This window comes from Mobula birostris, chromosome 16, assembly GCF_030028105.1.
Source record: "Mobula birostris isolate sMobBir1 chromosome 16, sMobBir1.hap1, whole genome shotgun sequence".
Classification (NCBI taxonomy): domain Eukaryota; kingdom Metazoa; phylum Chordata; class Chondrichthyes; order Myliobatiformes; family Myliobatidae; genus Mobula; species Mobula birostris.
This window is the reverse complement of record NC_092385.1, coordinates 44,632,201-44,655,529: the sequence shown is the minus strand read 5'-3', so window position 1 is coordinate 44,655,529 and position 23,329 is coordinate 44,632,201. Positions and strand designations below refer to the sequence as shown.

The 23,329-nt window shown below is 41.6% G+C and overlaps 1 long non-coding RNA gene across 1 annotated transcript in view; it reads right to left on the bottom strand.

Moving 5' to 3' along the window:
* LOC140210864 (uncharacterized) overlaps positions 1–21,461 on the bottom strand; it is a 95,619-nt gene extending 74,158 nt beyond the window's left edge. The window contains exons 1-2 of the long non-coding RNA XR_011889315.1: positions 21,394–21,461; positions 16,339–16,501 (exon numbers count right to left, since the gene is read on the bottom strand). This is a non-coding gene — a long non-coding RNA (uncharacterized lncRNA). The remainder of the gene's footprint in view (positions 1–16,338; positions 16,502–21,393) is intronic.
* Positions 21,462–23,329: the final 1,868 nt, after the last annotated feature.

The window sequence follows — 23,329 nt, the reverse complement described above, 5'->3', positions numbered from 1 at the left end:
GTCACTTAAAACAGCACATTAAGCAATGCACTGGATGACAGTTACATAGTGAAAATTGCTGAAGGCCAATTAAACATGGTAGGAGGCAAAATGTTATGAATAACAACAAAACAAACAGCTAGATAATACAAGAAATATGAAGAAGATTAAGAGTGGTTAGTGAGGCAAAAAGAAAATGTGTAAACTGATGCATCACTTTCTAATACATTTATAGAAGTTCAAGTAATATTATTGTGGTGAGCATTCAGTCCATGATGACAGAAGAGAAAAGTTCATAGTCACATACAGAGAAGTGGTGATTATTACACACCTCGATTACATTCAGGGTGGCACACAAACTCACAAGCAAACAACTGTATAACCCCAGCTGAAATGTAACAATAAATTAACTTGAACATCTCACCATAATTCTACCGAACAAACACACACATCACGACTGCATTTTAAAACAGGATCAATAAGTAGCGCTGGCAGCTCAGAATGCTGGAGTGAGCTGTCAACCACGCGTAGGAAAATTGGGGACCCAAGCCATCCCAACCACAATCTATTCCAGCTGCTACTTTGGTAATAAATTTCCTTTGAATTTTGAATCTCCCAGGCCAAAATTCTGAACATTAAGGACTTAGTCAGCTCTGATGTGTAATCCACAGCACTCACATGTGCCACACTTGACAGATGAAAGAGGCATTCTGCTTGACTCAATTACAGTAAGTTAGCTTACCAGTAGGACAAAGCAATAATTCAAGGATGTCCTCAAAGTCTTCTTGAAAAGGCAGCAGTAACTTAACTAATGAAACTCACAGCCATTAACAAGGTGGCTTTACGAGGATCACAACAATGTTTGATTTAAAATTGTATGTTAAAAATGAAATTTAAAATAAAAATTATTTACATAATCATCAACTTTAAACACAAATAAAGAAAATTTAAGATACTTTGTTTAGACTTGTCATGACAAAATATTTACACTGACAATCTTAAAATTCCAAGATTACCTTCCTGAGTCAGTCATTAATTAATAAAGCCATTAAAGTTAATGATATGTAGAGAACACAATGTTAACCATGGGCCCAGTGTAACTGTGTGATAATTAAACATTAATAGAAAATAAGCTGCATTTCCAATGGTACTAGATCACAGAAATAATGTATATGATTAACAATATGAGGTTATTACCCAAAATGAAATGGATTTCAAAAATAGAAAGATATAACTGAATCATATTAGAAGAAAAGTGAATGGAAAGAAATTCTAGAATAACAAAGACAGCAGGTTGTGTTCAATGTCACTATTCCTTTCCTGTCATCATTGATGAACATCTTTGCACAGATCCAGCGGACTTCAAAATGTTGTAAATATCTATAAAATAATCTACCATTTATGGGCACCATTGGGTCACCGTGACATGTTTGAGATTTATTACAATCACACAGAGTTCCATACTCCAGTGGATATTCATTACAACGTACTTGATAAGTTTTGATATTTACAATATTCAATAGCTTCTTTTTATTTTTGTCATAGTAAGCGTGTCTTCTTTCAGCACTTTGTCAATGCTGGAAACAGTTCAAAGTCATGAATATCCTTGAGTTCCAAAAACTCCCTGACTGGACTTTCATAAGTAATTAATTATTTTCTATGTTTCAAAATCATCAGAACATTTATTGAACTTTACAGACTTTTCCATGTAGCAAAGAAATTTCACTAACTCCAACATGAAGTAGAAGGCCACAGAGTTCCTCTCCCAACCTTCCACATCAGAGTCACTTAAAACAGCACATTAAGCAATGCACTGGATGACAGTTACATAGTGAAAATTGCTGAAGGCCAATTAAACACGGTAGGAGGCAAAATGTTATGAATAACAACAAAACAAACAGCTAAATAATACAAGAAATATGAAAAAGATTAAGAGTGGGTAGTGAGGCAAAAAGAAAATGTGTAAAATGATGCATCACTTTCTAATACATTTATAGAAGTTCAAATAATAATATTGTGGTGAGCATTCAGTCTATGATGACAGAAGAGAAAAACTCAATAGCTTGGAGAAAACAAACTCAGTCACATACAGAGAAGTGGTGATTATTACACACCTCGATTACATTCAGGGTGGCACACAAACTCACAAGCAAACAACTGTATAACCCCAGCTGAAATGTAACAATAAATTAACTTGAACATCTCACCATAATTCTACCGAACAAACACACACATCACGACTGCATTTTAAAACAGGATCAATAAGTAGCGCTGGCAGCTCAGAATGCTGGAGTGAGCTGTCAACCACGCGTAGGAAAATTGGGGACCCAAGCCATCCCAACCACAATCTATTCCAGCTGCTACTTTGGTAATAAATTTCCTTTGAATTTTGAATCTCCCAGGCCAAAATTCTGAACATTAAGGACTTAGTCAGCTCTGATGTGTAATCCACAGCACTCACATGTGCCACACTTGACAGATGAAAGAGGCATTCTGCTTGACTCAATTACAGTAAGTTAGCTTACCAGTAGGACAAAGCAATAATTCAAGGATGTCCTCAAAGTCTTCTTGAAAAGGCAGCAGTAACTTAACTAATGAAACTCACAGCCATTAACAAGGTGGCTTTACGAGGATCACAACAATGTTTGATTTAAAATTGTATGTTAAAAATGAAATTTAAAATAAAAATTATTTACATAATCATCAACTTTAAACACAAATAAAGAAAATTTAAGATACTTTGTTTAGACTTGTCATGACAAAATATTTACACTGACAATCTTAAAATTCCAAGATTACCTTCCTGAGTCAGTCATTAATTAATAAAGCCATTAAAGTTAATGATATGTAGAGAACACAATGTTAACCATGGGCCCAGTGTAACTGTGTGATAATTAAACATTAATAGAAAATAAGCTGCATTTCCAATGGTACTAGATCACAGAAATAATGTATATGATTAACAGTATGAGGTTATTACCCAAAATGAAATGGATTTCAAAAATAGAAAGATATAACTGAATCATATTAGAAGAAAAGTGAATGGAAAGAAATTCTAGAATAACAAAGACAGCAGGTTGTGTTCAATGTCACTATTCCTTTCCTGTCATCATTGATGAACATCTTTGCACAGATCCAGCGGACTTCAAAATGTTGTAAATATCTATAAAATAATCTACCATTTATGGGCACCATTGGGTCACCGTGACATGTTTGAGATTTATTACAATCACACAGAGTTCCATACTCCAGTGGATATTCATTACAACGTACTTGATAAGTTTTGATATTTACAATATTCAATAGCTTCTTTTTATTTTTGTCATAGTAAGCGTGTCTTCTTTCAGCACTTTGTCAATGCTGGAAACAGTTCAAAGTCATGAATATCCTTGAGTTCCAAAAACTCCCTGACTGGACTTTCATAAGTATTAATTGTTTTCTATATTTCAAAATCATCAGAACATTTACTGAACTTTACAGACTTTTCCATGTAGCAAAGAAATTTCACTAACTCCAACATGAAGTAGAAGGCCACAGAGTTCCTCACCCAACCTTCCACATCAGAGTCACTTAAAACAGCACATTAAGCAATGCACTGGATGACAGTTACATAGTGAAAATTGCTGAAGGCCAATTAAACATGGTAGGAGGCAAAATGTTATGAATAACAACAAAACAAACAGCTAGATAATACAAGAAATATGAAGAAGATTAAGAGTGGTTAGTGAGGCAAAAAGAAAATGTGTAAACTGATGCATCACTTTCTAATACATTTATAGAAGTTCAAGTAATATTATTGTGGTGAGCATTCAGTCCATGATGACAGAAGAGAAAACAAACTCAGTCACATACAGAGAAGTGGTGATTATTACACACCTCGATTACATTCAGGGTGGCACACAAACTCACAAGCAAACAACTGTATAACCCCAGCTGAAACGTAACAATAAATTAACTTGAACATCTCACCATAATCCTACCGAACAAACACATACATCACGACTGCATTTTAAAACAGGAACAATAAGTAGCGCTGGCAGCTCAGAATGCTAGGGTGAGCTATCAACCACACGTAGGAAAATTGGGGACCCAAGCCATCCCAACCACAATCTATTCCAGCTGCTACCATCCGGGAAGTGGTACCGCAGCATAAAAACTAGGACCAACAGGCTCCGGGACAGCTTATTCCACCAGACCATCAGACAGATGAACTCACGCTGACTTGAGTGTACCCTATATTACGTTGACTGTTTGATTGATTATAAATTATTGTTAAATACTATGATTGCACATTACACATTTAGATGGAGACATAATGTAAAGATTTTTACTCCTCATGTATGTGAAGGATGTAAGAAATAAAGTCAATTCAATTCAACACCCCCACTGTCCCCACCTGAGGTGTCAACCAATCCCGGCAACCCTAGAGTCCTCAACAAAACCTGTGGTGGTTGTCACCACCGCCTGGGGTATGGGGAGTATACCCCCGTGGAGGCACTGTTTGGTGAGGCAAGAGGCAGGACACCCGAGTGCTACCTCCTTCCCTCAGCCTTGCTGGGTCAATGGTGGCCGAGGGCCGATACTGTGCCAGCCTGGTGCAGCATGACAGCCTTCTGCTACTCCGGCAGCCACACCTGGAGACGCGGTCAAGCATCTCTCCTGGGTCCCTTCAGTGGCTTCCAAGCTTGGAGGATAGTCCTTTCTTCCGGGTGGGGCAGTGACCCATACTTGGTCTCCCACAGTAAAGTCCTGCCCCCAGCTGCGGGCATCATAGGCCCGTTTTTAGTGGCCGCTAGCTGCGCTTCGGTTCTGCTGAGCCACATTGCGAACAGTCCCCTGAGATGCTGCAGGAAATCCAACCCGGCCTTCCCGGGAATCTCAGGCTCGGGAGGGGGTCCCAAATACCAGATCCACTGGAGTGTGCGGCTCCCACCTGAACATGAGCACAGCCAGCGTACACCTGGAGCTCTGCCAACTGCTGTCGGGTATGCCCACAATACTAGGGGTAGGTAGCCATCCCAAGCAGGCTGGTGCCGGCTAATGAGGATGGCAAGCTACATTGCCAGTGTGCAGTTAAGGTGATCCACCAGCCCATCACTTTGAGGGTGAAGGGGGGTGGTCCACGTTTTGGTGATTCCTAGCCACCTGCAGACCTCGCCAAACACCTCCACCTCAAAGTTGTGCCCCAGGTCACAGAGAAGCTCCTCAGGGGTGCCAAAACACAGAAGACCTCCTCCACTAGTCCCTCAGCGGTGGCCGTGATGCTCTGGTCTGGGACCACATACACGGCTGGACACCCACGAGGTAATCCACGGCCATGAGAATGTAACAGTTCCCGTCGTTGGTGCAGGGGAAGGGGCCCAGGATGTCCACCCCTACATGTTATTTGGGCCCCCGGCAGGTACTGTTCCACTGGCACCCTAGACTGGCACCCCAACCCCTTCTGGGACATGCGAGCTTCACAGCAGAGCACGAACAGCTCCACAACCTGCCTGCTCCCAGGCCAATAGAAACGCTCACGCAGCTTTCCCAACGCCTTTGCAACCCCGAGATGGCCAGTCCCCCACCAGCCCATGCACCAATCGCAGGGAACCACCATCTTCAGGAGATGTCTCTCACCGTCAGAAAACTGCCACTGCTGGAACAGCGAACCGTCATGCATCTCCAGCATTCCCATTGAGAGTACAGGGCTTTGGTCTCTCGATCCAGGGAGGAGATGTCTGCCAGCTCCAGCTACCATCCTATGCTCAGCCATCTCCTCACCTGAGTCAGCACTGGATCACTCTCCTGCTCGTTGCATTGCCACTGGAGGTCAATGTAAGGAGGTCGACCTCGCCACAGACTGCCACCTGAAGTGCCACCACCACTACTTCTGAACTATCACCACCACCGCTTGCCCCTGGCTCCTCAAGATGGCGACAGTAGTGACACTCGGTGGCCACACAGGGATGGCGAGAGAGGGTGACAGCGTTGCCATGGTGCCTTTCACCATGGTGCTGCGCCTCGAAATCGTAGTCCTGCAGCGCCTCTAGCCACCACCCCTGCTACCCCTCGGGACCGCGGAATCTAAACTGCCATGTCAGAGACATATGGTCCATGCAAAGCAGGAAACGTCAACCAAAGAGGTTGGGGCGGAAGTAGTGGAGGGCCTGGACCAGGGCAAGAGCTCCCGGCAAGTGACACAATAGTTCTTCTCACTGTGGCTCAGGGTGCAGATGAAGTACGGCCACAACGCGTTCTCCTTGGTTCCCCTCCAGTCACAGCACTGCTCCCTTTGCAAGCAGCTGTGTTGACAATGAAGCGCATGCTGGAATGGGGTATGCCAGCACCGGGGCCTGGGTGAGCGCAGCTCCAAGCCGGTCGAAAGCAGCGGTGCAGGTGTCAGTCCAGGCGAAGGGCCGCTCCTTCTTTCTGAGCTGGTGCAGGGAACTGATGATGGTGGTAAAGTCCTTAATAAACCAGCAGTAGTATGATGCCTGCCCCAGGAATCTGTGAAGCTTGGAGACGTCGCGGCGGGTGTGCCATTCCCCGACCACCGCCACCTTCTCAGGGTCCGTTGCTGCTCCTTCTGCACTCACCACGTGCCGCAGGAACTTTGTCTCGAGGCGCAGCTGGCAGCATTTTGCAGGGTTGAGGCACAGGTTCTCCTGACAAAGACCTGTTCCTGATGACTGTACTGGGCTGTGGCACGGTGCTGCTGCTGCAGGGCAGTCCCAGGCCACATGGCCTCCCTCACCACACTGGTAGCAGAGATCATGCAGCTGGGCCAACGCGGCACTGGTCAGATGTGCCTCATTGGCTCCTCCTCGTCGGTGACAGAAGCCCAGGCTTGCAGCATTCTGGGTTATGCTGGAACATGTTGGGGGGGCTAAAATTGCTTCTGACCTCCCTACCTCTACCTGCACCTTGGCCAGCGATGGTAGTGAAGTCAGGAGAACGTGCTGCAAAATGCTCTGGCATCAGTGCCTTTACAAAGGCGTGGAGAGAAAGCTCTTCTTAGTCTGCAGGAAGGAACTGGGGATTGCAATGCCGAGCACAGTGGCAGAGATCTACCCACTCTACTAAGTCAAATGTAAGCGCTAAAACATCCTTTAGGAAGCCTTTCCAACAAGAACAACTCCTGCTTCCTCTTCACATCCACGTGTGTGGAAATAGCCAGACAAAATCAATGACTAACATGATTTTCTTAGCAGTTAAATATCTATCATTACCAGTGGAAAATGATGTGAAGAAACATTAACAACTGAAGCAGAAAACCATAGATTTAATCAAAGATCGAGGAAAAGTATTCAAGAGCAAGTTGGCTAGTGTAAATACTAAGAATCTTAGCAAGCTTTTACTGTGTCAGCGGATGCTCTGGGGAACCCTGCGGTGGAAGGCAGACAAAAATAAATCACTGATGGAACTTGGTGAGCACATCAGCGCTTCTGCATGCATTCAGGTGCTCCAAGACTTACCAGCACATTCACTGAGCATTGCTGGGTTTGAATGTAGAATTTTCAGCAAAACAAGCCATTAACCTCAAAAATTCTACCTAATCTATGTGTTTGTAATTATTGCTACACATCTTGCAACAAGGATCAAAGATTTATGATAAATTTCTGTTAAAAGAATAGCGTTCCCAACTAATCTCACATTACAAGATAGGAATTACTAAAATGTGGCTGTGGAAATGTAGAAAGGATACATGTTATAGTCTTTTTTATTTTCTGCTCTTGTGATTCAATTGCCATTGCGTACAAGTCCTTGGTGTGTGAAATTGTGTTTTATAAATGTGCTTTTTGCTCAGAATGAAAATGATTTAATGAGATACTTATGTGCAATTAATTATAAATTTCTCCATTATGTCATGACAGAAGTGCTTGTTAAAGAAATAAGCTACTGAATGATTTAACAGAAATAATGGGAACCAGAGAAAGAACCTGCAGAAACTGCAAGATGCCATTGGCCCTACAACAACCATCTAATGGACTTATCAAGAACAGTTGTTCGTCTTCTTCTTGTAACATTTAATAGCAGTTGGAAAATCAACAGAAATTGCATTACCACAAACTACTGAGTTAGAGTGTGGAGCTAAGAGACAGCAAATATACCCATTAAATCCCCCTCAAAAAAACTCAAATCATATGAAAAAGTCTAATGCTTTGCAGAAAGTCAAATACACACTTACATACATTATGATGGCAGTGATATCCTAACAAGCTTTCTATTTTAAACTGCATCTGCCCCAAAGATCTCAATAAAGCAATTAGATGTTTCCTGTGCACCTCATAGGAACTGCATCCAAACAATTTATGCTGCGCCATTTCCTGACAAGTGCAATCCCTTCAAATGCCTATACCGGGCAAATTAATTCTGAACAAGGAATTATTCAACCTAATATGTCCATTACGTAAACATGTAAGTATAACTTCTTCCCTCCTTTTATACCCATCCCCTATTGAGTTACTACCATCCTCTGAATTTTAAATAAATGCCATCTTTTCTTTATCCCAACTTTGTTGCCATGGTGATTTAATAAACTTTTTAATTACGGCTTTCACCTCCCCCTTACACAAATGCACCACTACATTTACAGTATATCCTTAATTTTTAAGTGATTGCTTGGCTAGAATGTCTGCCACCTCTTTTCCTTCAATCCCAACATGGGCAGAGTTCTATAAGAAATGGATACACCAGCCTCGACACTGCAGCCTCAAAAGATGATTTCCAATCTCAAGAAGAATGTCTGGCCTACAATTTGAAATACCTGTTTTAATAGATGTCAAGACTAAGAATAGATCAGAACATAAGACCATAAGACATAACCAAAGAATTAGGCCACTTTGCCCAATGAGTCTACTAAAGGCATCGGTTAGTCTTGCAAGAACATGGATCTGCACCTGGACAGTCTTCATTCTCCAGGGTGCAGGCCTGGGCAAGGTTGTATGGAAGACCAGCAGTTGCCCATGCTGCAAGTCTCCCCTCTCCACGACACCAGTGTTGTCTAAGGGAAGGGCATTAGGGCTTGGCACCAGTGTTGTCATAGAGCAATGTATGATTAAGTGCCTTGCTCAAGGACACAACACGTTCCTTCGGCTGGGGCTCGAATTCACGACCTTCAGGTCGCTAGTCTAATGCCTTAACCACTTGGCCACGTGCCCACATGAGTCTACTATGCCATTTCATCATGGATGATATCTCTCTCAACCCCATTCTCCTGCCTTCTTCCTGTAAGTATTAACACCCTTACTAATTAAGAACCTATCCTCTTTGTATATACCTTATGACAGCCTCTACAGCCAACTGAGGGAATAATTTCCACAGATTCACCCACTCTCTGGCTAAAGAAATTCCTCCTCATCTCTATCATAAGAAACATCTTTCCATTCTAAGATTATGCCTTCTATTCTATACTTCCCCACTATTGGAAACATCTTCTCCAGAATGAATCAGCCAGACCACTGCTTCATGTGAAGTTTGCCTTACCTGCCAACCAAAACAGCAAGCACGCTGCTTACACCCCACCCTATACCAAACAGGCCGTACTTCAAAGTTGGAGTGAATTTGTCTGAGTGTAATGGGAAAAGTGATATTGTTATAACAGACTATTTTTTTTCCAATTACCTAGAGTTTGCAACATCCAGCCAAGTGATAATCACCTTCCTAAAAGCTGTGTTTTTGATGCAGGGAGTTCCATGTGGGTTGGTATCAGACAATGATCCATAATTCATGAGCTGTGAATGTGAGTCCTTACCAATGATTGGGGGCTTCGAAGTATAACTTCAAGCCCACATCACCCAAAATGTAATAGCCTAGCAGAGAGTTTGGCCAAGGAAGTGAAGGGCCTCATGAAGAAGCTGCAAGATGGATGAGAGAACTTCCATGAAAGTCTGAAGATTTACAGAAGTGCGCCACTGCAGTCTGGCCTTTCACCCCCAGCCCAAATGCTGATGGATCAACGCATACACACTAACCTGCCAGTGCACGAAAACCTGTTGACATGTGAAGGGGCACACAAGGTCAAATTGGCTAAAGTGAAAGGGAAAGCAAAATAGAAACAGTATCACGACAAGACTGCGAAAGGCCAGTCCTGAAGCCTGGAGATCAGGTGTGAATCAAAGATCACACCTTGGTCCATGCAAGGATATGTGCAAGAGGAAGTTGCTCCACATTCCTACCAAACCCAGAGAGAGTGAGAAACAACACTTAGAAGAAACCGTGTGGTTCTATGACCACAAGCTCCAACCCATAGCTGTGACATGTCACCTGTCAGTACGCCAAAGGGGCCTGTAGATGTAAAAATAAACTTTTTGCTTAGAGTTCTCAGAAAGGCACTAATATTAACACAGCAAGTGAAAGCAATACATCTGTGGAGACAAAAAGCAGATCAAAAAGGATCATCAAGCCACTGCGGAGACTGATTGAGAGTTATTAAGTAAATAAGGAACTTTATTTGCTCATTACAATAGAAGTTAATGTAAATATCTTTATTGGAACACATTATTGTTTCATGCAGGGTTATGAGGACATAGTATTGTCTTTGTGTTTTCTTAAAAGGGGGAAAATATGTTATTATGAATGTACATGATAAAGAACTTCAGTTCGCAGTGCGCAATGCGGGCAGTTCAACTGGAACTGGAAGTGACTTTGGTGAGCTGGTTGCACATGCTCATATTAAGCTGAACCCATATCTAGAGTGTTCTGTAAATAAATATGTGTTATTTATTTACACACACTGTTTTTCTTTATTAAAAACAAACATAACACCTCCTTTATGCTGTTTCTTCACCTCCTTTGACTGGGCTTATGACAGTGGTGCCATCAGCAAACTTGAATATAGCATTGGAGCTGTGCTTTGCCACACAATCATAAGGATAAAGTGAGTAGGACAGGGGGCTAAGCATACAGCCTTGTGTTGCACCTGCACTGATGGAGATCTGAGTGAGGAAATCAAGGACCCAATTGCACAAGAAGGTATTGAGGTCAAGGACTTGGAGCTTATTGATTAGTTTTGAGGGGATGGTGGTATTGAATGCTGATCTGTAGTCAATAAAGCACATCCTGATGCATGCACCTTTGCTGTCCAGATGTTCAAGGATTGAGTGAAGTGCCAATTAAATGGCATCTACTGTGGACCTTTTGACCTGGTAGGCAAATTGGAGTGGATCCAATTTGTTTCTTAGGCAGGAGTCGAAATAGTTCATCACCAACCTCTCCAAACACATCACCACTGTGGATGTAAGTAATACTGGCTGATAGCCATTGTGGCAAGTCACCACAATCCTCTTGGGCACCGGTACAAGTAAAGTCTGCTTGAGGAACCTGGGTACCACGCACTGCCGAAACAAGAGGCAAAAGTTCACACACCAGCCAGTTATCAGCACAGGTCTTTAGTACGTGGCCCGGTATGCCAGGTAAGCCATCCAGTCCAAATGCTTTCCATGGGTTCATCCTCCTGAAGGCAGCTTGCACATTGGCTCCAGAGACTGGAGTCATACGGCTATTGGGGGATGCGGGGGATGTAGAAGTTTGTGAGAGTTCCTCCAAGTTTTGACAGCCAAAATGAGCTTAGAGGGCATTGAGCCCATCTGAAAGCTAAGCCCTGCTGTCTCCCATGTGGCTTGATTTAACGTTATAAGAGGTGATAGTATTCAAGCCCTGCCATAACTGACAAGCATTCTTCATCAATACAAGCTTGGTCCAGGATTTCTACTTCACACTTCCTGTAACTCCCTTGCTCACTAGACTCTGATGAGATTTCAGATCTCATGGCTCATCCAGGGCTTCTGAATGGGGAAGACTGAACTTAAGTGGGGACACATTCATCTACAGCTGTTTAAATGAAGTCCTTGACAACCATAGTGTATTCATTCAGATCCCTAGATGAGTGCATGAACACGGCCCAGTCCACTGACTCAAAGTAATCCTGTAGCCTCTCCTCTGCCTCCCGCGACCATCTCTTTGTTGACCTGATCTCTGGAGCTTTGCTATTTAGTCTCTGCCTGTGTACAGTTTGGAGGTGGACAGCCAAGTGAATGATTTACCAAAATGAAGTCTTGACAAGGAATGATAGGCATTCCTTCTCGGTGCTACAAGTAGTATGCTGATGGTAATTGGGCCTGGCTTTCTTCAAATAAGCCTGGTTGAAGTCTCTGACTATGATTTGAAATGCATCATGATAAACTGTTTCTTGTTTGGAGATGGAATCATGCACTTTTAGTATCCTTGTCTATATTATTGGTTCGCTTACTGGTGCATATTCTGAGCTGCTGCCCCAGAGCTCTTGCCAATGGCCATTTTCGGTGGTGGCATGACCAGGTCCTCCAGACAATTGCTGAGACATCTGCAGCACCCTTAACATCTGCCGGAAACAAGTCCGGTCAAAGAGGGGGAAAGACCAACAGAACACCAGAAAGCAACTGGGTTGCTCTTCACTGCGCAGGACTGGAAGCTAAAAGCAGACCTGGGAAAACAGCTGCAGTTTCCTCCCCACATCACAGAGACTACATTGCGGCCTGACATTGCGTTGTGGCCCGACTTATCGAAGCACGTTCTTATGTTTGAGCTTACCGTGCCATGGGAAGAACGCATGGAGGAGGCCTACGGGTGGAAAAGAGCCAAGTATGAAGATCTGAAGAACAACTGCCAAAGAAGAGGCTGGAGAGAAAAGTGTTGGCCTGTGGAGGTCGGGTGTCGTGGCTTTGCAGGCCAATCACTCTGCAAAGTATACACTGCAATTGGAATCACGGGAGAGAGAAGAAGGAGAGCCATTTCTACCACCATAGGTGCAGCAGAGAAAGCATCAGGATGGCTCTGGATAAAGAGGGCAGATCCCTGGGTTGCTGCTAGGGCACAGGCCGGGGTCTGCTCAACCCCGGTCGGGTCATCTGGGCGAGGGTTATGATGTTGAAAGAGCCGAAACACCTGACGACCCCAGGTAACATCAGTGATGATATGCCCTAGCTTAGCATCATGCAGATATTTCTGTAAGAATCTCAACAGAAGTTTGACTTTAACAGCACTTATGAATGCAGCTTTTTGATTTGTGAGCTTTTTTTTTAAGTGGAACACTATTCCTCTTGCTGCATTTCAGAATTAGTTAGCCACTTCATTGCTGTTATCAGCCAGTATTGGTATTCTAGGGGGATTAATTTGCCTGGGAAATAAATCGTCAATTACCCAATTATAAAGAACAAGTCATCTTAAGTCAATATCACTACTGATTTATATAACAATAAAAGAGTATCAAAGAAAACAAAAATGTTGCAGGAAACTCAGATGGTAGGTTGAAATTAAATTAATTACTTTTAAAAATTGGCTAATAAATATTGCACGTTATCATAATGTACTACAGTGTGTTGGATCAGAAGAGAAAAAAAATCATAAATCAGGGATAATTAAAGATAATCCATCCAAGGAGTGCTGATGATTGCAGCAGTTCTCCTTGCACTGCAATTAGGAACCTGGAATTGCTCATGGAGGCAAGGCAGGAGATTACTGCTGCCTTCTCAGATATGTTTGTTGAGGTGGTATGTGAGGTGACGGATGACTGTTGTGCATTTATTCAAGGGCAAATAGGGATAAGCTAACTGAATCAACCTTAAGGTTTTTTATAGCCGGGGGTGGTAACGGGAACAAGCTCTCACTACCTGTTAAATGCTCCCAATGGCATGCGCCTCAAATAGCCTCTGACAACCAAGTGCAGCTCCTGGCTTTCACGTGTGGTTTAACTACTAAGCCTGACGGAACTGTTTCTGTTGAAAGGAGAAGGGGAAAAGGTGGGTTACTAGCACCCTAAAATCAATCACTTTGGGCAGATGGGGCTCATCAGCCATAGTTGGCAGCTCATCTCGGAGAAGGAAAACTCTGATCTCAAACCTCTGCTGCCTTGCAGCTATTCCCACTCATGGGGAAGGCTTCGGGAGTAAAACCCCAAGGGAAAAATCCGGAGTTGGAATCCCTAAGGCAGACCTACATTGAGTTCAACGCTGATTGGCAGCTCCTGTGATCCAGCTGGTACCAAACAATATCAGTCTATGTCATTCCTTTGAGTTTATCAGTTGCATGGAGAGGGGGAGCTTGCTACGTGGGCAACAGCTTGCTCCCCATATCATACTGCCCAGGCTTGCGTACTTAGACAGCTAGGATGCAATATCCATGGTCAACTCTGACCGACAGAGCCCCTCAAATGATTATAGGCCAGTGAATGTAGCACTGGGAAAAAAATCTGAGGAATAGAGTTAATCTACATTTTGATCAGAGGACATTCATCAAAGAAGGAAATCCTACCTGAATAGTTTAACTGATTTTCTTTAAAGAAGTAACAAAGTAAGCAGTTAAGTTGATGTAAGACACAAGGATTTCAATCAGGCTTTTGACAAGATATCACATGGTAGACTACTCTAAAATGTAACAGCCCCTGGGAATCTATATAAATTGGCAAAGTGGATCCAAGAGTGGCTTGGTTATAGGAAACAGAGTGTAATAGTTGAGGGGAGTTTTTATCAGAAGTCAGTGGTCAACAGTGAACCACAGTGATCAAGCTCCATCTTCAGTCTTGAAGATGACACCACCATAGTTCAAATGACAAGACAGAGCACAGGAAGGAGATGGAGAACCAAGAGGCATGGTGTCAAGATGACAACCTTTTCCTCAATGTCTGTAAGTAAAAAAGAGCTGGTCATTGACTTCAGGAAGCTGGATGCCTCTGTCTGTATCAATGGTGTTGAGCTGGAGATGGTCGAGACCTTCATGAACCAAATATCACCCATAGCGTGTCCTGATCCAAACATGCAGACAATATGGCCAAGAAAACACACCAGAGCCTCTACTTACTCATGATTCAGTAAATTTAGCATGTCCCCAATGACCTTCAGCAACCTTTACAAATGCACCATAGAAAGGGATATGGAAGCACTACAGCTTGGGATGGCAACGGTTCTGCTCAAGAACAAGTTGACCATTAAACTACACAATGGGGGGGGGGGCTGAATAGATCAGTTTGCAACTGGGTTCTGGACTTCCTTACCAATCATACCAAGACAGCCAGACGAGGCAAGTACACAACAACCTCCTTGACTCTGAACATTGGTACACAGCAGGGATGCATACTGAGCCCACTCCTGTATAGTTGTCTTTTCACTCATGACTGTACCTCTGCCTATGCCACCAATTCCATCATCAAATATGCAGATGACACAACAGTGATTAGACTAATTACAAATAACAGCGAAACAGCATACAGAGTGGTGGCGCAGAAACTGTCTGAATGGTGCAAGAACCCATATCCTTCACTCAACATTAAAAAAACAGAGAAGTGATTATCGATTTCAGGAAATTGAAAAGCTACGAACAAGCTCCACTACTCATAATTGGTGTAACAATGGAAAGGGTGTCCAGCTTTAAGTACTCTGTGGTGCATATCCCAGAGGAGCTCTCTTGGATCCCCAACACCTCCTTGATAATAGAGAAGGCTCAACATTGCCTATACTATCTTAAAAGTTTAAAGAGTGCAAATCTGCCCCAAAAGCTGCTGGTAAACCTTTATCAGAGTGTAATTGAGAGCATACTGACCTATGGCATGATAGTATGATACATTAGCTTTAACAAGATTGACCAAAAAAACACTTTAGCAAGTGATCAGGGCTATGCAGAATATCATTGTGACACAGCTACCAGATATGGAAACTATTGACAACTCATGATGTCTATGGCAGGCTCGCAAAGACATGATGGACTTATCCCACCTCAGTGATCACCTATTCAGTGTTCTAACATCTGGCAGGAGATAGAGAGATATCTCTGCATGGACATCCAGACTAAAAAGATAGCATTTTTCCAGGGCTGGTGTGCAACTGAACAATGCCCCATTTCAGAGTTGTTTGTTTTTAATTCAGCTGTAATTTAAATGTCACCCTAAGTAACTCAGATGTCATTTAAAATTTAGTCATTGTGTTTTTATTAATTGAATTGCTGGTCTGTTGTTTTGCACAGTATGAAGTAGCACTGCAATCTTGTTGTACTCAGCAATGACAATAAAACTCAAACTAGCTAACTAACTAAGACCACTAAAAATTACAGAGTTGTAAACTCAGTCCAATTCATGTCACCAAAGCATGCTTCTACTCTATAGACTCCATCTATACTTCCCACTACCTCGGGAAAACAGCCATTAAAATCAACAACACCATCAGCCAGTCATTCTCTCTAATCCCCACTCCCACTGGGCAGAAGATACAAACGCTTGAAAATACGTACCACCAGGCTCAAGGTCACCTTCTATCCCACTGTCATAATGCTGCTGAATGGATCTCACTACACTTTCTCGGCAAGTGTAACTCTATTTTCTGAATGTGTTACAGGTTGAGCACCCCTTACCTGAAATGCTTGGGGCCAGATGTGTTTCAGATTTCAGATGTTTCCCGATTTTGGATTATATAATGAGATAGCTTGGGATCGCCAACATTTTCAACACAGAATTTTCGTGCTACTGTTAGGCAGTTCTTCTCTTACACTTGTTCATCACACATACAGTATGTACCTACAATAAAAATTATTATAAACCATTAATATAATGAAAACATAATGTATTCAGGGTAACAAATGCAACACGCCCCTGAATCCGATGTTGAACAACAACAAACAATGGCAGGCTTTCAATCTCCACCTACGATGCCATGTTTTGATTAAAAGGTCATAGTATTTATATTTTACTTTTTTTAGGCTTTATGTAAGGTATAAAAACAACCAGCCTTGCAGACTTGTTGATTTTCATCAGCAACCATCTTCACAAACTCATCAATGAATTTCTCTGCAGCTTTCTGATCAGCAGATGCTTTTATCTTTAGAATTTTTTAAATCTTTAAAAATTTAATCCCGTGCCTTTTCTTAAATTTCTGCAGCCAGCCTGCTGAACATTCACAATTACCTTCAATTTTCAATTCGTCGTGATAGAGCTTTGCTTGCTTCATGATCAACATGCTGATCACCAATACTTGAAACACCATATGTTCACTTTTACAATACACGATCGAGTTGTTCATTTTTCACTTTATGCATAGTTTTTCTATTTTTCGGTAGCTTCTATTCATTATGTATGTAAGGTTACTTCTCAGAACTGTCTGCAATGCAGAGAGACCTGGGAACCTTCCCAACAACTTGTGGAATTTTCCATTTGTGACCTTATGTCCGTGCTCAAAAATTTTTGGATATCAGAAGTTTTTGGATTTTGGAATTTTGTATAAGGAGTACTCAAATGATATTCAAGCAACACACATCAAAGTTGCTGGTGAACGCAGCAGGCCAGGCAGCATCTCTAGGAAGAGGTACAGTCGACGTTTCAGACTGAGACCCTTCGTCAGGACTAACTGAAGGAAGAGTTAGTGAGAGATTTGAAAGTGGGAGGGGGAGGGGGAGATCCAAAATGATAGGAGAAGACAGGAGGGGGAGGGATGGAGCCAAGAGCTGGACAGGTGATTGGCAAAAGGGATATGAGAGGATCATGGGACAGGAGGCCCGGGGAGAAAGACAAGGAGTGGGGGGGAAACCCAGAGGATGGGCAAGGGGTATAGTCAGAGGGACAGAGGGAGGAAAAGGAGAGTGAGAGAAAGAATGTGTGTATAAAAATAAATAACAGATGGGGTACGAGGGGGAGGTAGGGCATTAGCGGAAGTTAGAGAAGTCAGTGTTCATGCCATCAGGTTGGAGGCTACCCAGACCGAATATAAGGTGTTGCTTGGCCACTCAAATGATATTGTTTTCCTTATGTACTATATCAGTGGTCCCCAACCACCAGGCCGCAAAGCGTGTGCCACCAGGCCGTGAGGAAACGATATGAGTCAGCTGCACCTTTCCTCATTCCCTGTCACGCACTGTTGAACTTGAACATAGGGTTGCCAACTGTCCCATATTTGCTGGGCCATCCCGTATATTGGGCTAAACTGGTTTGTCCCATATTTCCCCCGCTAAGGTAGAGCATTCCTATGAAACCTTTCCTGCCGAAATGGTGTAAAGTGAAGAAGCAATTACCATTAATTTATATGGGAAAAATTTTTGAGCGTTCCCAGACCCAGAAAATAACCTACCAAATCATACCAAATGACACATAAAACCTAAAATAACACTAACATATAGCAAAAGCAGGAATGATATGATAAATACACAGCCTATATAAAGTAGAAACAATGTATGTACAGTGTAGTCGGGAAGATGAAGGCAAAATCGATTTGTGGGGGAAACATCAGCACGTATGCGCATGCGCACACAGGTGCCCGCGCAAAGCTTCATGGTCATGGTAGTCTTTCCTGGGGTAATGTGTCCTGGGATTTGACTGCTACATTTGTCCTTTATTTGAGAGTGAGAAAGTTGGCAACCCTAACTGTAAAAGACATGTTGAGGTGAGTTTAACCCTACTTGAACACCCCCCCACCCCCCCCCCCCCGGGTCGGCCAGTCCGCAAGAATATTGTCAATATTAAACCAGTCCGCAGTGGAAAAAAAGGTTGGGGACCCCTGTACTATATGATGTATTTACATTTGGAAAGATCTGTCAGGATGGCAGGCAATACCAGGCTTTTCTCTGTATCTCAGTTATAATAAACCATTTACCAATGCTGAGATTCTTATTGTCTGTTACATGTATTAACAATTCAGATGTGAATGCAGAAAAATTATTTGTAAGGATAAAGATGAAGTAAAAATTGATAATATTGATGACATAGAGAAGAAGCTTTGACTACAACATAATAAATGTAAAGCAATGGCAAATGGAATTTTATTCTGATAAGTGCAAGGTGATGCACTTTGAGAGGACAAATAAAGCTAGGTTAGGCTCTAAACAGCATTAAGCAACAGAGAGACATTGACATTCAAATATAAACATTCCTGAAAGTGGCAGAATAGGAAGTTAAGGTCATTGAGAAATGATAAGGGCATTTGCCTTTATTAACCAGGGTTTAGAGTCTAAGGGCAGTGGTCTTATAATACAATTTAAAATAAACATTGGTTAGGCCACAACTGGAATATCGTGTGCCATTTTATTGATATTATTGGTGCAAATTATTATTATTTATTATTGATTTTATTGGTGCAAATTCACCAGTTTGCAGTCTGGAATAGAGAATGGAGAGACAAGGTGGGCTAGGTTTTCTTTCTCTTTAAGTGAAAGTTACATAATGGAGGCCTGATAAATGAAGTACAAAAAATAATGAAGGGCATAGATAGGATAGATAGGAATATTCTATATAGTAGAGGTCTTTAAAACCAGAAGGCATAGGTTTACAAAGGGTAGGACTCTTAGGTGGTATCTGACAGTAATCTATCCATTCAAAGGATGTTCAGAAACTAAGCCTCATGTCAGAGAAGGGGGTAGAGGCAGAAAATCTCAGAATATTTAAGAAACATGAGATAACCACTTAAACCTACCAGTCAAGTGCAAGAGAATGGGATTAATGCTGATGTTTGCACACTCTATATGTATGACTTTACAACTCTTTCTCCAAGTACTCTAAACACCTGATAAATCATTAAAAGATCTCAGGAGTGAATGTCTAACCAAACATGATGGAACTAAAATTAACAGAAAACATCTGCTTGTTTGTTTTTCTTTTCATTCCAGGTGTAACTGATAGCAAAGTCTCTCAGTAAGCTTGGAAACGTTAAGGAAACAGCAACAACTTACTGACACAAAGTTCCTGATCTGTATTACAACCATTCAGGAAATAAGGAGGTAAGATTCAGTGAGCACTTCAGAATTTTAATGTGAGTTACCTTGAACATCTAGAGAGCCCCAAACACTAACTCAGGATCAAATAAATCTTTCATGATTATAGGGAATATTCCCTCAAATCTGTTACTGAGAACTCTGCTGAAGTAATCATGAATTGTAATGCCCAATCTGAATCTGTGTATTCATATGGACCTCTCTTCAATCTGATCATTATGAAATACAAAATAGTTTTTAAATATGAATGATGTATTTTGTATCATGACAGTTGCTTTTTGTGGATTAAGCTTCAATACATATAAATGAAACTACAAAATTAAATGATGTAATGCAGGTTGATATTATGTTGTACAAGATAACAAGACTTTACATGTAATTACTTTCTTTTGTTCAATATGATAGGATTTATCACAGCATAATTAGATTTGGATGATAGAACCAACAGAACAGATTAGCACAATCACAGCATTGGTGAACCAGTCAAACAATTTTTAATAAAAGCAGAGTAGAATTCCGTAATATAGAATACAGAACAATGTTGTGCAGACCTAAAGTCAATATAATCCTTCCCTTGTATGCTGCCCTCCATTTTTCTATCATCCATGTGCCTATCTATGAGTTTCTTAAATGCACTTAATGTATCTTCCTCTACCACTAGCCTGGCAGAGTGTATCATACACCCACCACTCACTATGTAAAAAACCACTCAGATCGCTTCTATACTTTGCAACATATACCGAAAAATGTTCAGATCTGTTTAACTGTAAGTTTAGGACAAAACTGATGAAGAATTTATTGAGATACTCAAGAAGGGATTTCTTCTGATATCCTATTGAGAATGCAATTTGTGAGTATTTAGATGTACTACGTGTTATTGTCATTTATTACCACTAAATCATAGAAACATAGAGACTATCTGGCATACCACCCCTGCAGTAAAAAGGATCTAGACCAGTTGTATCTTCTAGGACTAGATTGGAAGTCATGCTGTCAGATAAACAGGCCACTGGTGTACCACATACTCAGAGAAATGAATTGAATGAAATTAGTGGACAAAATATGTTTTGAGGAAGAAAATAGAAAAAAAATGTAAATCATGTAACTGGAAGAAATGGCAGGGCATGAGTTGCTTTGAATTTGACAGAGTATTTTAGTGTAATCCAATAGATTCAAAGAGAGTTCCATTAAAGGATTTCACATGGGATTTTCAATGTAAGGTCATCACCCTGAAATGTTGTTAAGTCCATTTCTCGCTTCACAATTCTCTCAATCATTAATTTTGATTTAGCAGCACAACATTTCACCTGTTGTCAGATCTTCAGTTATAGCACTTTCATACCAAATTTTTAGTTTTTCCACACATAAAAATCAAAAACAACAATCTTTGTGAAAAGGGCAATAAACCATCCTAAAAGTCAAACAGCTCTAGTTTAAACAGCCAGTTTCTATTATAAATTAGAATTATACAGAATCATGGTGGAACTATAGAGGGACATAATGAATATATGCCAGGGAATTCAATAGCAGGGTGCTGTTTTTGCTTCAGCTCTAAGTAATTGAAAATTGATTTTTCCATGTGTGAACCACAGTAAATACGATCACTGGGTCATTTTGAATTACAGTGAAAATTTAACCAGCTGCATCCTGTTCTCTGTCATCCTTACCACTACATATGATGATGTTAATCTCACCTTCTCATGAAATACTCACCTTCTAAGCTTGGATAGGGTATACCAGACAGCTCACTTCTGAGCACAAGAAAATGCAAGCCCAGTAACTTCCCAATAGTGGCACATCAATTAAATCTTGAATATACCTGGACAGCAGCCAAAGCTATTACTGTTCCACTACATAAATACCACAATAATGGTGTAATCTGGACATTACACCAAAATTGCTGGGACTAAACCATGAATCTATTTGAAAAAGATGTCAGCTACATAATTTGCAAGTGCATCATTGATATTTCTTTAATTGAAAATGAAACTACTATCTTAATTGATATTCAAAACAGTATGAACCAAATATCTATGCTTGCAATGTGTCACGGTCCCAACCGTTAATTCCCCATATTCTCCAAATTCCCTTTGATTGTGGCACACCTGATTCTCATCTAGACCCGCAGCATAAATACCCCGGCTTTGCATCCACTCATCACCAGATCGTTGTTTCTGCCAGTGTGGTAATTCACGTTCCCGGCCGCTTAGGGTTGTGTATTCTAAGTTTTACTTCAGTACCGAGGTTTACCTGTGTAACTCCGTCACTCTGTGTCAAGATAAGTATTGCCTGCCGCTTGCCTTTCTTGTTTGCTGGTTAGATCCAGCAACGCTCTGTGTCAAGATAAGAACTGCCTGCCGCCTGTCTCCTGTTTGCCGTTCAGCTCCAGCCACGCTCACGCCCTCGTCTGCATCCTAACTCTATCTCCGTGCCAGTGCCCTGCATTTGGGTTCGCCCGTTCCGTGCAACAGGATGATTATTTAAAGTGGCTGATTTTCAAGGCAAGATATTCCGTTTTAAGTAGAACTTAAGCATGTTTTTCTATAATTGTATAATTATTGTTTTTGAAAAATGATTTTTCTTTTTTTTATAAATACTGTTTAACTGAGTTTTCTCCAACATTTCTCTTTTAGTTTATCTATCATCATAAAATTCATGACTGGCATGTGTAACAGCACTGAATGCCTTCACCTTTTAAAGCGCTATTATAATGACAACTGAGGTATTTAAGCCATATTTTACAGTTAATTGAGCCTCTGGGATTAAGTGCACTTTTTATGATACCATCTCCAAGATACTGACCTAAAACAGCTGTGATGTATTTGTTACATTTGTGATTTGTAAAGTTAATGAAGCATTCTGCCTATCTATTATTTATAATTACAACTCAGACCAAGGCAAATGCGATCAGAACACAAGGATATTCAGGTCACACTGTATAATGGTGCTTTGTTCACGATTGTTACCACTAACACAGGGAATGTGGGACTCATTCCATCAACATATGATAACAGCAGAATCCAAATTGTACAATTTTCCCTGAGATATTTGATATGAACTTAAATGGGCAGTATCTAATTTGCTTTATTTTTGGCAGAACTTTCAGCCATTGAAAATCGTTAACTAGATTACGTTGCAGGATGCAGGTAAATGAGTGACTGTCAGGCAGGAAAGGAGATAGGAAGACAGTACAGAGTATCCCTGTGGCCGTTCGCTTCAATAACAGGTACACTTCAGATACTGTTGAGGTTGTGGAGGGGAACCAACCAGGGGGTAGTTGCAGTGACCAGTTCCCTGGCAGAGTCTCACTCCATGGCTCGGAAAGCAAGGGGGAGGAGAGGAGTGCAGTGATGAAAGGGGATTCAGTAATTAATGCACCAGACTGGAGATTCTCTGGAAGTGACACAGACATGCAGATGGTATGTTGCCTCCCAGATACCAGGGTGAGAGACATTTGAGATCGGGTCCACAGTATTCTTAAGGAGGAGGGTGAACTGGCAGAAGTCAAGGTAATGCTGGTACCAACGACATAGGTAGAAAAAGGAATGACATCCTAAAGAGTGAAGATAGGGAATGAGGTAGGAAGTTGAAAAGCAGGACCTCAGGTGTGGTAATCACTGGATTGCTGCCTGTGCCATGTGTCAGTGAG